Source organism: Vipera berus, assembly GCF_964194415.1.
Source record: "Vipera berus genome assembly, chromosome: 7".
NCBI lineage: Eukaryota > Metazoa > Chordata > Lepidosauria > Squamata > Viperidae > Vipera > Vipera berus.
The window spans coordinates 584,710-605,704 of NC_138209.1; the positions used below are offsets into that span (position 1 = coordinate 584,710).

The following is a 20,995-nucleotide window of genomic DNA, read 5'->3' on the forward strand; positions in this document are numbered from 1 at the left end:
TTCTGCAGCTGTGGATGGTGGTGGGCTTTAACAGACAATCCCTTTTGGGGGCGGCGCTCATAAAAAATACCCCCACTGAATCTCCTGGTAGGGTGTCTGCACCTGCCTTATCCTTGGTTTTCTTCTTTTAAATCTGTAATCAGCTCCAGAAATTTAGCAGGCCTGCTCTGTAATTGGCAGAAGGAGGTCAGATCCCACCAGGAGGGTTGTGTTGGCTTCTGTCCCTTTAGGGCAACCCACTTTGACCCGGGCTGGGCTCTCCACGGGTAAGAATTTCCATGTTGCTGATCAGCATGTGCAAAAGAGGGGACGTTCCTGTTTTTATCATTTTTCAGCAATTAGCTATAAAATACCGCTCATTTTAACTGGTTGTTTTCCGTCACACGAACAAGCAGGTAATAGAATTTCATGGAGGTTTACTCACGAATTGCCGTCCCTGAGTTCAGTGGGCTTCCCCCAAGGAGTCATTATGGGTCAGGGTTACGGTTAGACCTCAGAGGATGTTTCCTGTAGGTCAGCCTGGTTGGAAAGGTCTCATGTACTGCCTGTTGGGAGGGGGTTTCATGGGGATCTGAGGCGGGGACTCATGAAATTGTACCTCTGTGGCTGCCCTCTTGACCACAGCCTGCAGGCAAAGAATGAGAGAGTAGCAGATTTGGAAGGGACCTTGGAGGTCTTCTGATCCAACTCCTTGCTCAGGCAGAAGACCCTGCGCCATTTCAGGCAAGTGGTTGTCCAGCCTCTTCTTAAAGACCTCAAATAATGGAGTGCCCACGCTGATTAGTTGTCCTCTCTGTCAGGAAATTTCTCCTTGGTTCTAGGTTGCTTCTCTCCTTAATTAGTTTCCATCTGTTGCTTCTTGTTATGCACTCAGGTGCACGACCCCCCTTCTCTGTGGCAGCCCCTCGGATATTGGAAGAGAGCTATCAAGTCACCCCTCGTTCTTCACTTCCTTAGACCAGACACTCCCGATTCCTGCCACCGTTCTTCGTAGGTTTTGGCCTCCAGTCCCCTGATCACCCTTGTTGCTCTTCTCTGCCCTCTTTCCAGAGGATGCAGCATTCCCAGCGTGGCCTTACCAAAGCACCCCTGGTCTGATTTTCCAGACTTGAAATGGGGAATGGGGAATGTCTGGTCTGAGGAAGAGAAGGGGTGCCACGAGAGCAGCCTTCCAACATCTGGAGGGCTGCCACAGGGAAGGGGGGGTAGTCATCCTCCAGCGCAGCTGAAAGCAGCGCAGAAGGGCCTGTCCCGCTACAAGGGCTCTTCCCAAGCAGACCTCCTTGCCCGCTTGCTTGCTGGGCGCTTGTGCCATCGTCCCGTGTTCAGGGCCTGAAGGTGGCATCGCCTCCCTGTCCGAGAAGGACCCTGTTGGCGCTGAGGAGCCGGGAGGGGCCCGAAGGGCAGCAAATGCCTAGAAAGGGGCGCAGAGAAGGCCCCGGGGGGGGGGAGAAACAGGCCGGCCTTCCCCAAGGGGGCTTTCCCACATCTGCCACCGAGGCACCTTTAATTAATGCTGGAACAATTAGCTTGACAAGTAAATCAAACTCGATTTGGAGCAGTGACATTTTCCTGACATGGTGGCCAGATGGAGGAGGAGGCTCGTCTTTCCTCGCACTGCTGGGGTGCGCTTGTGGGCAGATGCGTCGGAGGGGGGGCCCGGAGGTTCTCCCTGGAGTGGGGAGGGGGCGGCTGAAGCAGGCGGAGGGTCTGCTGCAAGGCAGAGCTGAGAGCAGGGCTGGCCGGGGCTGTCTGCACGTGCCCAGAGCCGCTCCTCGGGGCACGTGGAGTTCAAAGGCCTGCAGCTCGTTTCCCAGCCCTGTGACAGGATCCAGGAGTCTGCGGTGGGCCCACCCAGGCCCCGGAACGGCCCCCGGGCCCCTCCCTGCGAAGCGCTCCCGGTTCCAAGCTGTGGCAGGCCGCCTGTTTAGAGCAGCAGAATAATAGAATGGCAAAGCTGGAAGGGACCTAGAGGTCTTCTAGCCCAACCCCCCCTCCCCCCCCGCTCAAGCGGGAGACCCTACGGTACCCCGGTCAAATGGCCGTCCCGTCTCTTTTGGAAAGCCTCCAGTGATGGAGCGCCCACAACTTCTGGAGGCAGGCGGTTCCACTGGTTAATTGCTCTCACTGTTAGGAAACGTCTCCTCAGTTCCAGGCTGCTTCTCTGCTTCCTGTCCTGCCTTCTGGCGCTTGGGGGGATCGCCTGACCTCCTCTTGCTTTAGCTCTGGGGAGGAGCAGGAGGGGGCCAGCCTGCCCTTCCTGGGCCGACCTCGCTCGGGGACCCGAGTCTGGGGAAGCAGCGGCCGCGGTGAGGAGCGTCTCCCCCTCTCCTTGTGGGGTGCTGGGGCTTCCAGCCTTCTCCTGACCCAGAAGATGAGGGGGTGGAGGGGTGGAGGTGACCTGCTTTAGATGGGCATCATCGCCAGGAGTTGGCTGGTTGGTTGGACTAAGGATCAGAGATGGAGATTCCAGACTTTCGGGGAAGGAGGTGATACACAGAGAGCCCAACGTCTTATCCTTGGCCAGAAGAAAGCAAAGTTCTCGGGGGAGGGGGCTTTACCTTTGTGCCCTCCGTTTAATCAGATTAGATTAGATTCCCTACAGAACAAGGAATCCTTTGAAGAACTGGGGATTGGATTCCGCCAAACGTTCCCCATTGGGGCTGACTCCTTTGGAAGGCCCGCAGGAGCAGGCGGGCCCAGCGCCTTTCACGGGAGCAGAGGGGCAGAGGCCGTGCCCCAGAGCAGCCCCCCTCTGGGCGGTCTGCCATCTTTCAGGAATATTGGGTGAGGAGATCTCCAGGTAGACACCTTTGCAAACCGGAGGCTTGGTCCAGTCCAAGGATGAAGGCTTTCCGTTTGGCAGGGAGATGCTGAGCGTAAAAGAGAGGCGCAGGAGGCAGCAGCACCCCCCCCAGGCAGCCCCCCCCCCCCCGCCCTGCGTGGCCATCGGCTGGCCTGGCCTCCCCAGCCGACATGTGTTTGCAGCCTTGCCCTTTGCTCTCGCAGGAAGTTGGTCTGGTCTGGTTTAAATAAAGAATGGAAAGTACAGAACGTTCCCTTTAGGTTGCAAAAGACGGGCGGCCGCGGCGGCAGGCGCGTTCCTGGTGCTCAGCGTGGGACGGCCTTGCCCAGGGCTGGCTAATATTGCTCCGCTGCTTAGGAATAATTCTAAAACCTTCAAACCTTTCCCCTACCCTGAAGCTTTTTGTTCTATCCTTTTTTCCCCCTTGACAGAGAAAGTGTAAAATGCAAGGAGCTCCGGAGACGTTCTGAAATTGAAACGGATTCCTTCTGCCCAGGCCAGGGGCGGGGGCCATGCCGGGCCTGGGTCTACCTAGCGGGGGTGGGGGGGGCGGGGCGGGGTGGACAGCAGGGAAGGGTCGCCAAGGGAGGCCACTTCCAGAAAGGGAGGCCATGTTCGGCCATTCTTTTTGAAGCGGGTACCCGTGTGACTTCTTTCCCTTCTCTCTTTTCCTGCTCTCTTCGATCTGCGACGTGTCGTCTTTGCCCGAGTCTGAAGCTGAGAATCGGGCCCTTCCCGGCCGGCCTGTGTCTCCATTTATTTACCCGTTCCCAGTATTCCGGTGAAGCTCTTCTCCAGGAGGCTCCCAAGTGGTCACGGCAGAGAGGTCAAGACGGTGGGGGCTCTGACTGGCAGCCCCCTGCCCGGCCTCCTTCCCTGCTTCCCTTTCACGGGACGGGCAGGGATGGGCGGAGGGCAGCGAGAGCTCCCGTCCGCTTTCAGCCAGGGCTCTTCCTGACAGAAGAAGGCCTGCGGAGGTCCTCGGCCCTCCCGGGTCGCGGCTGGCCCACAGGTGCTTTTTCCCAGAGGCCACTGGATTTTCTTGGCTTTTTCCTTGAAGAGGTTTCGCTTCTCCTCCCAGAAGCTTCTTCAGTTCCCCATGGAAGAAGCGGATAGCCAGAGAACGCAGTTTCTCCTCGAGAGAGAGGCTGCTGAGGCCAGCCGCCATTTCGGGCTTTGAGCGGGCCGCAGCGCCCCAGAAGGCTGCCGGAGCCTCTTTTTGGCACTCCTGCTCAATACCCGAAGTTTCAAAGTTGTTGTGTTACTGCGAGAAACCGCACAGCTTTTCCTCTCTGGATCTTAGTTGCTGCTCTTCTCCTCCGTGACCCCCCTTCTCAAGATCTTCCTGCCTGCCACTCTCCTCCTCCTCCTCCTCCTCCTTTCTTGGGCACGCCACCCATCTTTATGGACACACAACAGCCTGCCAGCCTCACCGCTTCTCCCTCAGCTGTGCGTTTGCCTGGGCATTATGTGCAGCAGAAGTTCAATCTAGATTTTCCACTTTCTGCCTTTAATTTTGGGGTGACACGAGAGCCGTCTTCCAATATTTGAGGGGTTGCCACAAGGAAGAGGGGTGGGGTGTCAACCCATTCTCCAAAGCCCCTGAAGAAGGCAGGACAAGAAGCAACGGACGGAAACTCATCCGGGAGAGAAGCAACCTGGAACTCAGGAGGAATTTCCTGACAGTCAGGGCAATTAAGCAGCAGAATGGTTTCCCTCCAGAAGTTGTGGCTGCTTCATACTGGAGGTTTTTAAAGAGAGACTGGACGACCATTTGTTTGAAATGGCGTAGGATTCCTGTCTGAGCAGGGGGTTGGACTAGAAGACCTCCAGGGTCCCTTATTTTATATTTAATTCTTCTGTATCTTACTTTTAGCTAAAAAAAACCCGGTATAGATTACCCACATCCAATTGTTTGTGTTTTGTTCTCGGCTGTCACGCGTAGTAGTCCTATGTACATCTGCTGTTCACTCCAACCAGCTTCAGTGGGTTTCAACCCCTCTTTTCTCCCAACTCAGCTCTTGCAGTAGTTTTTCTTGCTGCACCCTAAAGACGCAAAGAAGAAGAATCGGGTGTTCTGCCCCGTCCGTTAGGCTTAATACATTCCACATTCAGACAAGATCTAAATGATCAAAGGCCTCGCTGTAGACAATAAAACAAAAGTCAACCTTTCTCTTTCATCATCCTGCCTTCTCCACCGTCCACCTTATTTGTGCTAGCTAGTTTTATGCTCCTCCCCGCTTCTGAAATCCGGCAGTTCCTTTGGCACTGCTTATGCCACACGTGGCTCTGTTCTGGTTGGCGAGATCTCCAGCAGCGCTTGGTTTGCACAAGAAACTAGGGCAAGGGGATCTTTTGGTGGCCCTCTGCTTTTGGTTATCTGTGTGCGGAGTGGGACAACTCCCCCCAGCCAGCTCACCACAGGGCGACTGGCTGCGGGACAATTCGCTAATTCAATCACTTTAAATAATTAAAACATTGTATTAATTTTTGTCATTTGCATTTCATTTTGTCCTTCCTCTAGCATCCTTTCTTTAACGATTCTGTTCCACCATTTCCTTGATATTAGTGTAACTCTTGTCCGGCGGCAAGTTGGCCGTGGAGAGTTGCCCTAGGCCAGGGGTAGGCCACCTTGGCTCTTTTAGGACTGGTGGACTTCAACTCCCAGAATTCCTGAGCCAGCCTGGCTCAGCTTGGAAACCTCTCCCTTTCCCCTCAGCGTGGCTGGCTCAGGAATTCTGGGAGTTGAAGTCCATGAGTCATAAAGCGGCCTAGGCCTAGGCCAGGGGTAGGCCACCTTGGCTCTTTTATGACTGGTGGACTTCAACTCCCAGAATTCCTGAGCCAGCCTGGCTCAGTTTGGAAACCTCTCCCTTTTCCCTCAGCGTGGCTGGCTCAGGAATTCTGGGAGTTGAAGTCCATGAGTCATAAAGCGGCCTAGGCCTAGGCCAGGGGTAGGCAACCTTGGCTCTTTTATGACTGGTGGACTTCAACTCCCAGAATTCCTGAGCCAGCCTGGCTCAGTTTGGAAACCTCTCCCTTTTCCCTCAGCGTGGCTGGCTCAGGAATTCTGGGAGTTGAAGTCCACCAGTCATAAAAGAGCCAAGGCTGCCTATCCCTGCCCTAGACCCTGTTTTCCCCTATCCTCAGTGCCCTGTTTTTCATCTCCGAGGATTAGACTCGGATTGGCCTCTTCTGAGGCTTTAACACTGATCTCCTTACCTGCGTTAGATCTCCTTACCTGTAGTCAGCTTCTGTAATCTCAGTTTCCAGACTTTTTTCTCTCCATACTGAAGAGTGTTCCACTGCACTCTTTCCGTATTGTTTTAGCATAATTTACCTCCGTTGGTTCTGTTCTATGATTAGTCCTGAATAGATCTGATTGATGACTAGGTATGGCCATCAGGTTGGCGCTGACCCTTATGGGCCGTAGCGATAAATTAATCCCAACTCTATCTGTACTTTCTTTATACTTTCTCTAATCTTATTGAAATGATCTGAGTTTTTCCTACTATTTTCCTCCATTGATATTCTTGATTGAGAGATCTTCCTTCCTTCCTTCCTTCCTTCCTTCCTTCCTTCCTTCCTTCCTTCCTTCCTTCCTTCCTTCCTTCCTTCCTTCCTTCCTTCCTTCCTTTCTTTCTTTCTTTCTTTCTTTCTTTCTTTCTTTCTTTCTTTCTTTCTTTCTTTCTTTCTTTCTTTCTTTCTTTCTTTCTTTCTTTCTTTCTTTCTTTTTCCGTTGATATTGGATGTTTCCATCCAGTTCTTGCATATTGTTTTCCTTTCTAAGGCTTTTCCCTCCTGATTGTCATGATAACTTGTTCTGAAAGCCAGTTATATCTTTAGCACTTTGGTTATTAATCTGCCTCCCAAAAATGGTCTTTTCCCAATCCAAAGCTTTCTTTGATTCCAGGTACCTCCAACTAGTGCATTCCAAACAACTGTTTGTTCTATAAATATTTTATTTCTCCGTCTGTTTACATTTCTTGCAGTTTGCCATAGAATTCCTCACGTACGGTTTTCTACTGTAGGATCACTTGAATAACATGGATACTCACTTAATATCAAGTAATTCTAATAGATATAATCCTTCAACTTGACAATCGTACTTTTAGTGATGCCCTTTTTGGACATCCCTGTCAACGGGCAGGATTACTTGCAGCTTTGGTCCAGCCACACCACCTTGTGCGGATCTGCTTCCATTGTTGTAAGGAGAAGATACTCTTAAATTTATTTCAACATCAGCTCTGAGGTTATGGGGAGAGGAAGAACCAGAGGGAAACCTAAGGAGCAAATGGCTAAAGAGAAAGAAAGAAAAAACTAGAATAACTGAAATATCCCAGAAGGAACCCAACCAGCAGCATTTTGATTGGTCAGCTTATTCTCCAAGCCCCTGAAGAAGGCAGGACAAGAAGCAACGGATGGAAACGGATCAAGGAGAGAAGCGACCTGGAACTCAGGAGGAATTTCCTGAGAGTGAGAACAATTAACCAGTGGAAAGGCTTTTGCCCCCAGAGGTTGTGGGTGCTCCAACCCTGGAGGTTTTCAAGAAGAGATTGGACAGGCATTTGCCTGAAATGGTATAGGGTTCTCCTTGAGCAGGGGGATGGACTAGAGGACCTCCAAGGTCCCTGTTATTCTCTTCTGTTCAGAGGGGAAGAAGCTGAAGAACTGTCCCTGGCCTGCTCTCTTCTGTGATGTTTCAAGGCCTTTGTGTGTCTCAAAGAGCACGGCTGGAACCACAGTTGCATTCAGACAACCTGGCACTAGATGACCTCCAAGGTCCCTTCCAACTTCTTCTTCTTCTTCTTCTTCTTCTTCTTCTTCTTCTTCTTCTTCTTCTTCTTCTTCTTCTTCTTCTTCTTCTTCTTCTTCTTCTTCTTCTTCTTCTTCTTCTTCTTGTTGTTGTTGTTGTTGTTGTTGTTGTTGTTGTTGTTGTTGTTGTTGTTGTTGTTGTTGTTATTATTAACTGGTAACACCTTCCTGAGCATTAAGGGCACAAGGAGCGGCTGCTCCCCACATTTTGGTCTCCGTTTCATGTGGTGGAACGAGTGATCCTCCTCCGCTTCATTTCCCTGCTTAATGGGGACGGTTGTACATTTTTAAGCAGTGTCCCAATCACTACTTCGGGCTAAACTTGGTCATGGAAACTATTATATTTGGTTGGCGTTGTGGGGAAAAAGGGGCTACCGGAGAATTGGAAGGGCTTAAGCAACGCTTTGAAGGGCAGCCAGCATTCAGAGGAGTTTCTTTTTGAAGACATGGAAAATTACAGTTCCGGCATAAACCGCGGCGAAATTCATTGGAAATGATTACTTATCAGGAATGCAGTTCGGGCGATGCTCCGGCCACTCGGTCGGTCCCGGCGGGTTGGGCTGATGACATTTCCGCCTCCTTGGAATGGGGGGGAGTGGGGGGCTGTCCGCAGGGCTGCTGCTCCCTTTGGGGAAGAGGATCTCTTTCCAGATGTTGCCCCGGGTTTGGCTCGGAGGGGTGGGGGCCTGGTCCAGAAGGGGCTGGGGGGAACGGCTGCTGTTCATTTGCAAGGCCCCGCGAAGGAAGCGCCCTTTGTAAACAGACAATTATGTAACGGGCCTGATTGGGGCTTTGAACTCACAATTGTTGTCATATTTCTGCAAGCTGTTTGGCCGCCCAATTATAGGCGCAGAAGGGTCTAAATGCCCGTGCCGGGGTGGGGTCTTCTCCTCTGGATGAACTGGTTTCTGGAACAATGTTCTCCCTGCTCGTCCCAGAGGGGCTTTTACCAACTGGGCTTTCTGTTTTTTCCCTTGAAGACGTTTCGCTTCCCATCCAAGAAGCTTCTCCGGTTCTGACCGAGTGCTGAAAGCTTCTGAAGAACGGAGGAAGCTTCTTGGATGAGAAGCGAAACATCTTCAAGGGAAAACAAGGAGAGTCCAGTCGCCTCTTGAAAACGCACCTTTGGGACAACCCTGACCTGGAGGATGGAGGGTCTCGCTCGCTCTGGGGGAGAGGCCCAGTCGTCCTGCTGTCGCTCCCTTGCTTGCTACCCTGGTTAAGCGAATCTGGCTTCCCCTGTTGACTTGGCTTGTCAGACGGGATCACGTGACCCCCCCACACACCCACGGGGACACAGCAACTTTCAGCTTTCTTCCACGTGTGTACAGCTGATCCTCGACTTACAACAGTTCATTTAGAGACCATTTGAAGTTACAGTGACACTGAACAAAGTGACTTAGGACCGTTTTTCACACTTACGACCGTTACACCCTGCCCGTGGTCACGTCATCAAAATTTGGAGACTTGGCAACTGGTTCACATTTATGACGGCTTGCAGTCTCCCAGGGTCACGCGATCCCCTTTTACGACCTTCTGACAAGCAAAGTCAAGGGGGGGGGGCGGATTCACTTAACGGCCAGGTTGCTGACTTAACACCTGCGGGGATTCACTTAGCAACCAGGGCAAGAAAAGTTGCAAAAATTTTAACAAACGTCTCACTTAGCGACAGAAATTTTGGGCTCAGTCACGGTCATAAGCCGAGGATTACCTGTGTTCTCTATCCCTCGCCCTGAGCGAGCGGAGCAGAGCAGGGTCCAGAGGCTCCAACCCAGGCTCCGCGTGCCATGGGGCTTCTGTGCCCATCTCCGCTCGCTCCGTGAACCGGTCTGGGCTGGGACCCTCTGTCTCTGGATGTCAGGATGAGCGTCTTCGCCCCATCTGCAAATGGTTAATGACGAGTTTGCACAAGACATTGTCGGGCGACATCTGGATTCGGTTTCGCCATAAACAGAAGTAAATGTTGAGATATTTCTCCACATCCAATTTCACTTGTTGTGGATACTTGGCATACTTCGCAACCCACATCTTGGGCCGCTAGCTGAAGGTTCCGGCCCGAAAGCCCCGCGGCCGTTTTTTAAAACGGTGCCCCGAAGGGTTGAATAGGAGGGCCTTTTTTTCCCCTCGTGCAAAACATAAAAGCCCTCTCTTTTTTAAAGAATTGTAACCATATTTTCATTAAAATCAGTCGGAGCCCCAATAAACAATTGACAATGAAAATTGTTCCAAGCGCTTGCCGCAGTCTCCTTTCTGTATTTCTCCTCATTGTTTGAAGGGGGAAAAAAAATTTCAAAATACGCTTCTTGGTTTAAATAAAGAAAAGTTCTATTAAACCAGAAGAATGCATGTGCACACAGCCGCACACGCACACGGAGCCCTTTATTGCGATATAATTAAAACCTACTGTGTGCGTGAGCGCAAGCCTCTCTCTGCAGGGTGCTGGGATCCTTCAGCCGTGCCGTTAATCAGCGCCCCTCGGCTCCGGCTTTGCCCCGGCCCCTTTGGGGAAGGCGGCTAGAGGGGAGAGGCCTGCCTCCCGGGAGTCCTTCCGTTCACACGCGTGTCGGTGCCCGTATTTGCCTGCCGGTACGTGGGCACGTGGGATGCAGGATCTGCCCTCAGGGCTCCCGTGCCATGTTTTAGGAGTCAGAGGCTCTGGAAGAGGCCCCTGGCTTTCCAAGGAGCCCTTTGGCTATGTGGAAGGAATGGGAGGGGGTGGTGTGTGTGGGGGCCTCGATGCTCCTGGCCAGGCCGGGCAGAAGCTTTGCTCAGCATCTCTCTGTGGAGCTTCCCCCTCATCCAGGCCACGGTGGTCCCAAAGGTGCCGTTTTCCAAAACGGAGCTGGACTCTCTTGCTTCCCCCCCCCTTTGGAAACGTTTTGCTTCTCATTCAAGGAGCTTCCTCGGTTCGGTCGCCATCTCTTTTTGGCGTGGAAGGTCCATAAAGAACCCTCGGATGTGCTGCTGACCTGCAGCCGGGTCAACTTCCTAAAACGCTTCCTTGACTGTGAGCTTCTCTTACCCAAAGGCCTCTACCTGAGGCCCCGCTCAGAGTCCGGCAGAGATGGGAAGGCAGGCGTGAAAGCCAGGGCTCCCGGATGCTCGAGCGAGCGAGCGTGACCCTGTGGCTCTGTGCACAGGGGTGGCCAGCGGCCTGCAGAAGGGCTGCTCTCTTCCCTGGGGCCGTGTTCCCTGCCAGCTGCTCTCCCTTCCCAAAAGGGCTCACGAGCAAAACAGTTCCTTGGCAGAGCCGTCCGGGCGGGTCCCCCTGGCTGTGTGGCAGCAGCTGCGTTTCCTGGAGCAGCCTTTATGCGGCCGAGGTGCGCACAGCCAGCGCCTGCCCACACGCTTGGCTTGGGAAAGGCTACCCCGTCTGCCCTGAAATCGGGCGAGAAGAGGCCGCTTCCGTCTCACGGGGGCCTCCGTCGAAGGGCCTCTGGCCGAAATGCAGCCCGGTGGCCGAGTCAGCTGGACCGGTCCACTCGCTGTGCTTCAAGTCGCATGAGAAGAACAAGAAGTGGAAAGAAGACCCTAGCCCTCTTTCCCAAGACGGGGGGCTGGGAGGGATGTGTGGAAGAACTGGGAAGTTGTGGCAGGGCCACAATGTTCCATTGCAAGTCTCCCTCCACCGTGGAGAAAGAGGCTCTTCTTCTGCCTCAGGGTCTTTCAGATGGAGGGGTGATTCGTTTGTGGTCAAGTAATTAGGAGTGCAATGTTTCAATGGTCAACATGGAGAGTGCAACGAGCAGAGAGGGGTCAGCTCCGGTGTGGAATTTGGAGTCCAGCCTGCTCTGACTCCCGCTGTGCCTCAGGAGAGGAGGGGGGGCTGCAGGGGAACTAAAAAACCCCGGCCTCTTGTGCTGTTGATGCCCCCCTGTCCCCACAATTGAAGTAGCGCTCTGCAGTCGGCACCCAGTGCCCACAGAGATGGCGCGAGGCTTTGATTTGGGACGGCACCCTGCATCGGGACCCCTCTGCCATCTCCGTGCCTGCAGAGGCCCTCAGACTGGAATTTAGCACCATCCTGGTCCCCAAGACCCGGAGCCCCGGCCTGGTGCTGGGCTGCGGCTCGTTTGGAACTGGGCCTTGTGAGCAGCAGGCCACCGTGCGCACTGCTCCCTTTGCATGGGCGGTGGGCACTTGTCTACAGGTACGTGAAGCAACACGGGTGTGTGCACGTGCCCGCTGCCCACGCAAATGGAGCTGTGGGCAGGAGCTCACCCGCTGCTTGCACAAAACCATTTCCTTCCCCTCCCCCCCCGGTCCACCAAGCCGGAGAGGCTGGGGACCACCGGCCTAGAAGACGGGGGCCTCCTCCGTGGGAAGATCTTGAGTGCGCTTGGCAGGGAAGGTTCCTCTGCTTCTGCTTCCCTTCTAGCTGCCAGGAAGGCTAGCTGTGGGAGAGAATGGAGAGAATATTGGAAAAGGTGACAGCAGTTAAGGGTGGCACCTGCCGGTTGGATCTGCGTGGCTGTTTTCGGGGGCTCCTCCCGCCTGTCCCCCTCAAGGGCTCTTTGTCTGGCCTCCATTTTCTCCTTGAGAAGACGAGGCCGGATTTCTCGCACCTGGCCCAGGCGCTTCAGCCCCTGTTTCCCAGGGCCGGTTCCCACGAGAGCAGCCTCTGAAGCTGAGCCAGGCCCCGGCGCGAGAAGTGCGACTGGCACGCACCGAGGAGCAAGGAACGTGACTCTGCGCGGCTTTGACTGAGCTGCCCCTGAGGCCCTTTTGCTGATCCAGGTGCAGGAGGCTCTGGAAACGTGGAGACTGCCGGGACGGAGCTGCCGAGTTAATTGACTTACGTCAGGATTTATACAGCAGCCGTCTACTCAAGGGGCTCTTGTTGTTGTTATGGCGGAAGCCGTGGCGGGCCACAGGGCAAGCGCATGGCTTCCATGCCTCCCAGCTTCGCAGAGGTAAATGAGGAGGACCAAACTCTGCTGGGGCTTTTGCTTCCCACTTTCTCTGCAGAGCCAGTCGGTGACTCAAGTTTGAAATCTGTGAAGTTTGGGAGCCTATTTGATAGATCTGTCTATCTATTGCTTTTCGTCCTTCCGTCCATCCGTCCATCGTATTTAGAAGCCGCCTCATATTGTAGAGCTGACCTTTGGAAACCGAAATGCACTTAGGGGAAGCCAAGTGTGGCTTTATAGCTTGTGGGTGGGGCATAAATTCCTATTTCAGTTGCAGGGGCTGACAGGATCACACAGTTTGATGGTGCCTGCACAGGGAGAGCCCTCGGAGGATCTCCGGAGGAGGCTCAAGAGAGGAGATAAGGAGAAGCTGCCTTCCAGGCGGTGAGGCTGCCAGGGAAACGGGCTTTGAGCCGGTGAAACGGAGCAGAGAGGGGAAGGAACTTGCAACGGAGTTGCTCATGTCTAGCCCACTCCCAGGAGCTCCAGCGCTGTCCCTGGCCTTTTCTTCCCTGCGTTAACCCCCACCCCCACCCCACCCCCCAGCAACCCTGTGGGCAGGTGAGGCTGAGAGGGAATGACCTGGGCGGCCTCCGGCCTCGCCCACCCACGCCCGGTCCGGGGTTTCAGCCCACCCTGTGAAAACTTCACTTTCTGGAAGAAGAGGCTCTTTCTCTGTCTGCCTTCTTTGCTTTGCAAAGACTGGCGATGCTTTTGCCCTCGGAGGCGGCAGGACTCTTGACCGGAACACCTTTCGGGCAGTTGATGACCTTGTGAGGTGTGCAGGTTATGAAATTTGACCTTGCCTATCATATTTGCAGCTACACAGTTAGTAGTTCACCCCCTGTCTCCTCTTGGGAGGGAGGAATTGTTGCAACCACTAAGGGCCTCTCTGCCTCGGGGCAGCGTGTCAGAACCTCCGGTCTTCCTCCCCCCCTGGGGTTTTGCCCTCCTGGGGACCCGTGGAGGTGCAGATACAGGGGGTGGGCTCCCAGGAGCATCCGGGCAGGAGGAGGGCCTGTAGCCGGAATGGGAGCCCGGTCCCACCTGCAGGGCCACAGAGGTTTGCCACGGCCGCTCTGGAGAGCCAGGGGGCCGTAGAGACGCTGAGCGGGGAAATTAGGATTCTAGGAAGGATTCGGTAAGGCAGGGTCAGCTTTGTTGCCCCTGAAGGAAAATGTGGCTTTTGAAATATTTTAATTATAAAATTGGAGGCCTCTTGCTGGCTGCATTAGATACCCCAGGTGAGGAGAGTGCAGGTGGTCCTTGAGTTGCAGTAGGCCATTTAGCGACCATTTGAACTTACAACGGCACTGAAAAAAGAGACGACCATTTTTCACACTATTGACCGTCGCAACCTCCTTCCCCCCCTCCCCCCCCCATGATCACGGGATCAACATTCAGAGGCTGGGCCACCGACTCCTATTGATGACGGTCGCGCTGTCCTGGGGTGTGTGTGTCACGTGATCCCCTTTTGCGACCTTCTGACAAGCAAAGTCAAGGGGGAAGCCAGACTCATTTAGTGACCTTGTTACTAATTTAACAACTGCAACGATTCACTTAACAAGTGTGGGAAGGAAGTTCGTAAAATGGGGCGAAATTCACTTATCAAATGTCTCACTTTGCAACAGAAAGCTTGGGCTCAACCTTGGTCGTACGCCGAGGACGGCCTGTGTGCTTTCCTATTTTCCTTCTGGAAGCTCCAGTGTGTCTGTGTGTGTGTGTGTGCACGAAGGCCCTGAATCCCTGCTCTGGCCGGGCGGCCCCTGACCGGGAACGGCTGCCCCTATGGAAGCGCTTCCCTGGGGCGGAGGGGGTGGGCAGCTGCCCCTCGTGCACGTGGGCGAAACTCGGGGGGCTTCATTTTGGGAGTGGGAGGTGGGCCTCCGGCAGCAGGGCCTGAGCGTCTCACGAGTGGCCTCGCAGGAGGGTATCTGAGCCCCACCTGGCCCACACTCGGGGAGGGTCTGCAGGGCTCCGGGCCCAAGCGGGGCCTCTGGGTGGAAGAGCGGATGGGGGGAGGGTCCTGAATTCTCAAGAGCTGTATTTTTGTTATTATTGTTTGGGTAGTGGCTCAGTGGGCTAGGACGCTGAGCTTATTGATTAGATGGTCGGCAGTTTGGCGGGTCGAATCCCGAGTGCCGCGTAACAGACTGAGCGCCTGTTACTCCTCCCAGCTTCTGCCAACCTAGCAGTTCGAAAGCACGTAAAAATGCAAGTAGAAAAATAGGGACCAGTACGGTGGGAAGGTAACAGCGTTCCGTGCGCTTTTGGCGTTCAGTCATGCCGGCCACATGACCATGGAGACGTCCTCGGACAAGCGCTGGCTCTTTGGCTTTGAAACGGAGATGAGCACCGGCCCCTAGAGTTGGAAACGACTAGCACGCGTGTGTGGGGGAAACTTTACCTTTACCTAGTTGTATGAAAAAAGTAAGTACTCCCTCATGTGATTCCCCCCCCTTTTTAACATACGTGGCCGTATCCGTCTTTGATCTCCGTTCTGACAGTATCTAAAGATAAAGGCGATGTCGCAGAAGGGAAAAAAGACCCTCGCCCGATTGACTTTGCCGTCCTTTATTCAAGGGTAACCTAAGAGATTCCGTTTGCCTTTTCCTCTGGGGGGGGTGGGAAGCCAGCCCCTCCTTGGTCGCCCCCTCAAGTCGGGCTTCTTGTGTCTTCTCTCCCGGTCTCCGACATCGGCCGGCAGGGTCTCTTCCCCCAGTCCTCCTGGCAGGATTTTTCAAATTATCCTCCGCTGCTTGAGGAGCTTCTTGCCTTCACAGCCTGTTTCAAATTACCCCACCGCATCTTGATGTGATTTAGAGCCGGGCTTTGGCTTGGCCATCCCGGATTTCTCCCTTTCCCATCTTTTTCTGCTGTTCTTTCTGGACAGCAAAGGTCTCCTCCCATCCTGGTCTAATGGCGACGGAGGGCAAGGGATGGAAGTTCTAGAGGCTTCTCTCGGCCCCTTGCCTGCCCCTGACCTTGCTGGGATGACCTGGGCAAGGTGGCCGTTGCTTGAAGCCTTCTCCACTTCGTCTAGAACAGGGGTCTTCCAACCTGGCCCCTGTTCTAGATGACCTTCCCAAAACGTGGCATGGCGGATGTTCAGTGGTTTGGCCCCCTTTTCCTTTCCCTCCCGAGATTCAAAGGCACCTCTTGCCTTCTTCCTGAAGGTGGAAGTCCCTTCCGACTCTCTTACTCTCTTATTCTTAAACAAACAAACAAGGGCCACCCGGTCTACAAACTTGGGGAAGGCAGCCCAGGGCCCGGTGCAAACAGTCGGGACTTTGTCCCAGCCCAGGGCGCAAACTCTCGGCTCCACATCCCCAAGCAGAGCCCAGCAGCTGGAGAGGATTTGTATGCAGCTTCTTCCCCTACAATCCGCCTCCTCCTAGGGGGGTCCTGGCCCCAGATCCGGAGCCCCTTGAGGCTGGGGTGCGTGTCTGACTGGGGGCTCCTGCTGCCTCCTTGCAGGAGCCGAAGAGCAGCCTCCCCTGCCCGGCCTGGGCTTGTTCCGGCTCGCTTTGCACAGTTCTCCGAGGGGAGGGGACCCCACTTTCCTGAGCCCCTGCTTCTCTCCTGCCACAGACCCGGTTCGTGGCCCCTGCCTCCCCCGGCAGCTCTGCCAAAGAACGCGGGGCGGATTTGATCAGGACCTGCCGGGAAGCTGTGGGAATTCCTACTAATTAAAACAATCTGAATTTTAAAAAATGCCACACTAATAAAGGAGAATATTTGTAGCTGAGGGTTGAAATGAGGGCTCCCCGGGGCTCTCTGAGCCGGGCAGTTTCCTTGCAGAGGTTTCACTCATTCGTCCCTAGCATGGATGTTGCTGCCTGGTTTGGGTAATGAAATGTCTGCAGGAAAACAGCCGCGCTCGGGGAGCCCCGTGGACCCCTCAAATTGCCCACCCTCGGGGCCCACCAGCGCACGGCGTCTGGCAGAGACCAAGCGGTCTTTGCGTCACTTTTGCGTTGTTTCCTACCGGTTTACACCTTCCTTGTTTTACTCTTCAACCCACCAATTGTGGATTGCTTGGCTCATGCAAGTGGCCCCCACGGCCTTTCCGGGCCTGCAGCTGTTAAAAATGCCCAGTGCCTGAACCAGGGGTGGGCAACCTTGGTGGGCAACCTCTTTTATGACGGGTGGACTTCAATTCCCAGAATTCCTGAGCCAGCATGGGGGAAAGTTTGGCCCCTACATGACTGGTGCACTTCAACTCCCGGAATTCCTGAGCCAGCATGGCTGAGCTTGGAAACCTCTCCTTTTCCCCTCAGCGTGGCTGGCTCAGGAATTCTGGGAGTCCACGAGTCATAAAAGAGCCAAGGCTGCCTACCCCTGGCCTAAACGGTCTCGGTATGTGGCCATGGTTTGGTCACTCCGATAACCGCTCATACATATTTTAGTTTTATTCATCATTTGATTCATCACTCCTACTGTGTGTTTTTAAAATAATTCACTGCTCTGGCGTTTTATATTTCGATACCCATTTTATATGTCGGTTCTGTGAATTTCACGCACCAGGCTGCATTTTGCTACGCCACAGGAAACAAAGAATATCTATTAAAAACAGATCAAAAGTCAACACGCCAAAGAGATGAAACATCTCAGATTAACCAGCAGCCTTGAGACCCCTCTCGGCATCACCGGTCAAGTGAAATAAATAATCCCGCTTTTTTGTTGATGTGAAGTCCATTCAAGAGGAGGACTGCAGAGGTGCTGCCTTGGGGAGCAAGTGTGAGGGAGGATCCCAGGGGATCCTGGAAGCCACGCAGGATCTTAAGTGCCACCCAGAGCTCCGTCGTGGCCAGCAGCTGTGGAATGGCGCAGGGCCTGAGAGAGAGACAGACGCCCTTCGGCTGGGGTCCGGCTGCAGCTGCGCAGTGCAATGACTTGGGGGAAGCAGCAGCCCCAAGTGTGAAGCCGGGTTGCTGCCCTCTAGGAAAGGGTGCAAGGTGTTACCTGCAGAAGCTGATCCTCCTCCTCCTCCTCCTCCTCCTCCTCCTCCTCTCCACCAGTGTTCATGTGCGAGTCTGGCATCCCTGCTGCATCTGCATTTCAGCTTTTCTTGCCACTGTTGTTAAGTGGATCACTGCGGTTATTAAATTGGTAACACGGTCGTTAAGTGAACTTGCCTTTCCCACTGACTTTGCCTATCAGAAGGTCGCACAAGGGGATCACGTGACACCCCCCCACCCCGGTTGTAAGTGGGACCCAGCTGCCGAGCGTTCGAACGTCAGTCGTGTGAACATGGGGATGCTGTAATGGTCGTAAGTGTGAAAAACGGTCACAAGTCACTTTTTTTCCAGTGCCGTTGCAACTTTGAGCGGTCACTAAGTGAACCATCGTAAGTCGAGGACGGCCTGCAGTTGCCGGCGTCGGGTGCCTTGGAAGGGCTTGGGGAAGGACCAGGCGGCCTTTTCCTCCCTCTTCGTGGCAAGCGGCCGATTCCCTCCCCCCCCCCTCTTTGTTTACTTAAGCCTTCAGCCAGAAGCTGTGTCAGTATGTTGAGTTTACACCTTGCAGTAATCGGACCCCTCTTATCTGATTTGGGGGGGGGATTTTATGGCTTTGGAGTGTGCCTCTGGCAGGGGCCCAGCCTGCCTGTCATTCCCCGTCAGGCTCCCTCCCTCCCCTCCCCGTGATGTTGTTTTAAGGGAGACCCTCTTTTAGCCTCCTGTGTCTCAGCCCATTAGGGGGGCCCATAAAACAACTCTGGCGGCGGCAGGGGGGGGAGCCTCAGGAGCTAATGGAAGCCACCCACGCGGGGAGGGGCTCCCGCCCAATAAATCCTCCGCTTTGCCGGCTGCTCAGCTTTTCTCTCCCGGCTCCCATTCAGGAAGGAGCCCATTAGCTGCCCGTGCTCAGGGCCTCCTCCGCAAGGCCGGTGGGATCGCCCTGGAGGGGGGAAGCCCCCCCCCCCCCGCGTTGGCTCACCCTCAGCACCCCGAGGCCGGTGAGCCCGCCTGGCCCTCCCCCCTTCTTCTGGGCAGAGGTGGAGGGGAAGGGGCTGGCGAAGCCGGAGGCCGACCTGGAGCCCGGCAGCTAGCAGTGTCCGCCGGAGGGATGAGCGCCCGCCCAATCTTAACAACCGTGTTACTAACTTAACAACTGCAGTGGTTCGCATTAACAGCGGTGGCAAGAAAGGTCGTAAAATAGGGCAGAACTCACTTGAGGAACGTCTCGCTTCCCAAGAGAAACGTTGGGCTCAACTGTGGTCCTAAGTGGAGGACTGGCGGGTAGCAGAAGGGTCACCCAAGCCAGGCAGGTCTCAGCTGAGGAGCCAGACCGGAGGTATCCCCAGATCCATCATCCTGGACGAGACAACGGGAGAGTCCCAGACCAGGCCGGCCATCGCCCAGGTGAACAAGGTCCGGCAGCTGCTGTCCTAGGGCTGCTGCACAAAACACCCAGCCAGGACACACACACACACCCCGGGAAGGTCCCAGACCCAGAGAAAAACCCCAGCACAGCCGCCAGCCCCACGTCTGAGCCTCCATCTGCGGGGCCTGGCTTGCCCGGGAGAAGTTGGACCGGGTGGGGGTGGGGGTGGGGGTGGGGGGGCTTCCTTCTCCAAAGTGGGCTTGACCCCGAGCTAGTCTGGGAGGGGAGAGCAGGGAGTACGTGGCCAAGCCACCTTGTTGCCGAGAGCCGCCCTCTCCCTCTTCTGCTTGAGGGGAGGGCAAAGGGGGCGGGAGCCGGGATTGATGGCTTGGGGCCAGCCAGGTGCCCTGCAGTAACGGCCCGGCTTGCCTGGCTTTCATGTAAAGCGAAAGGTAACGTTTTGGGGGAGGCGGCCTCCTCCCTCTCCTCTCCAGGTTGCTCAAATGTCTGACGGAGCATCCCGGCCCTTTGATGTGCCTTCCAGGCGGGCCGGGCCCCTCCGTGTGTGTGTGTGTGTGTGTGTGTTTGGGGGGTGGACACGAGGCCTTTATGGGAAACAGAACGCAAGTGCCAGTGCCGGAAACCCCCAGCAGGTCGTTTTTCTTCCTTTATGGCAGGCCCGTCACCAGAGCACAGAGGGCTTCCTCCTGAAGAGAGACGGGGGTGGGGAATCCTTCCGGATTGAATGGGACGGAAGAAGAACCTTTGACTTCTCTACAAACCCTAACCCTGGCCACTTTAAGAGACTTGTGGCCTTCAACTCCCAACTGGCTGGGGAATTCTGGGAGTTGAAGTCCACAGGTTTTAAAAGTAGCCAAGGTTGGAGACCCTGGATGTAGAGAGGGCCTGTCCACTGACCGTCTCTCTTTCTTGCCTTAGTTTAAGGCTGGTTCAGGCGGCCTCCATTTTCCTTCTCCTGCTGGCCTTCCTCTCTCTCTCCTCAGCCCCAAAAGGTCAAAAGTGCACAATGGCGGATTGGGACAACTCACTGTGGGTCAATTCAACAATTCAATTTAATTATCTAAAATAATTAACATTGTTTTAATTTTTGTCATTTGCATTGCATTTTGTCCCTCCTTTGGCATTCTTTCTTTAATGATTCTATTCCACCGTTTCTTTGATATTAGTGTAACTCTTCTCCTACGGCAAGTTGTCCCACAGTGAGCTGGCCACAGCAGGTTGGCTGTGGTGCGTTGTTGTAGACCACGGGTCTTCAAACTTGGCCCTTTGATGACTTGTGGACTTCAACTCCCAGAATTCCTCAGCAAGCGTGCCTGGCTGAGGAATTCTGGGAGTTGAAGTCCAGAAGTCATCAGAGGGCCAAGTTCGAAGACCCCTGTTGTAGACCCACACAATGGATCTACCTCCATCTGGTGACATTCCTTGGGAGGCGAGGGGCTGATGGAAGGATCCAGAAGACTCTTCTTGGCTGCATTGGGAAGCAGATGGACAGCAGGGCAGGAAGGGAAGAACGGGTCAACTCCGAAAGGAGTTGGACGTTTGAACATGCCTCCTGTCTGCCTGCTTTTTTGGGGAGAGAGCATAGTCCGAGACATTTTCCTTTGGTTTGCTTTCTTGTAAAAGTCCAACGATATCTGTCTATTCCTCACATTATTCCCTGGTGGAAGAAGAAATTGTGAGGTAAATTATGATATTTTTAAAAAGAAAACTCTAGTAGGAGCTGAGGCCGAGGGAGGGAGGGAGGGGCCAAGCGGGTCATCAGTCTGGAGTCCCTTCGTGCCCACAAGAGACCCAGATCCAGCCCTCCTTGAATTCTGCCGACCTTTCTCTGCTGCCGACTTGCCTTGACCGTTAGTAGTTCAGATTCTCTTGGAAAGAGTCAGCGTGGATGACACGTGCGCTCCTTTGAGCCGCCGTGGTTCCCAGTTTCTTGGCCTGACAGAAACCAAGCCAAACCTAGTTTGTGTGAGCCATGTTCACCATGTCTCCTTAGCTCTCTTTCGTTGCCAACCCTCCTGGCTCCCGCCCTCTTTGTCCGCCTCTTGAGAGCTCCTCCTTGCCCTTCAAGCGGACCTTCACCCACTTCCAGGATCTCCTGTGTCCTGTTCCACCACCA

At 54.5% G+C, this 20,995-nt stretch overlaps 1 protein-coding gene across 1 annotated transcript in view; it reads left to right on the plus strand.

Annotated features, from left to right (window-relative positions):
• The window catches only part of EXOC6B (exocyst complex component 6B), a 150,346-nt gene that overhangs the window by 43,343 nt on the left and 86,008 nt on the right, over nucleotides 1-20,995 (plus strand). The window lies entirely within an intron of this gene.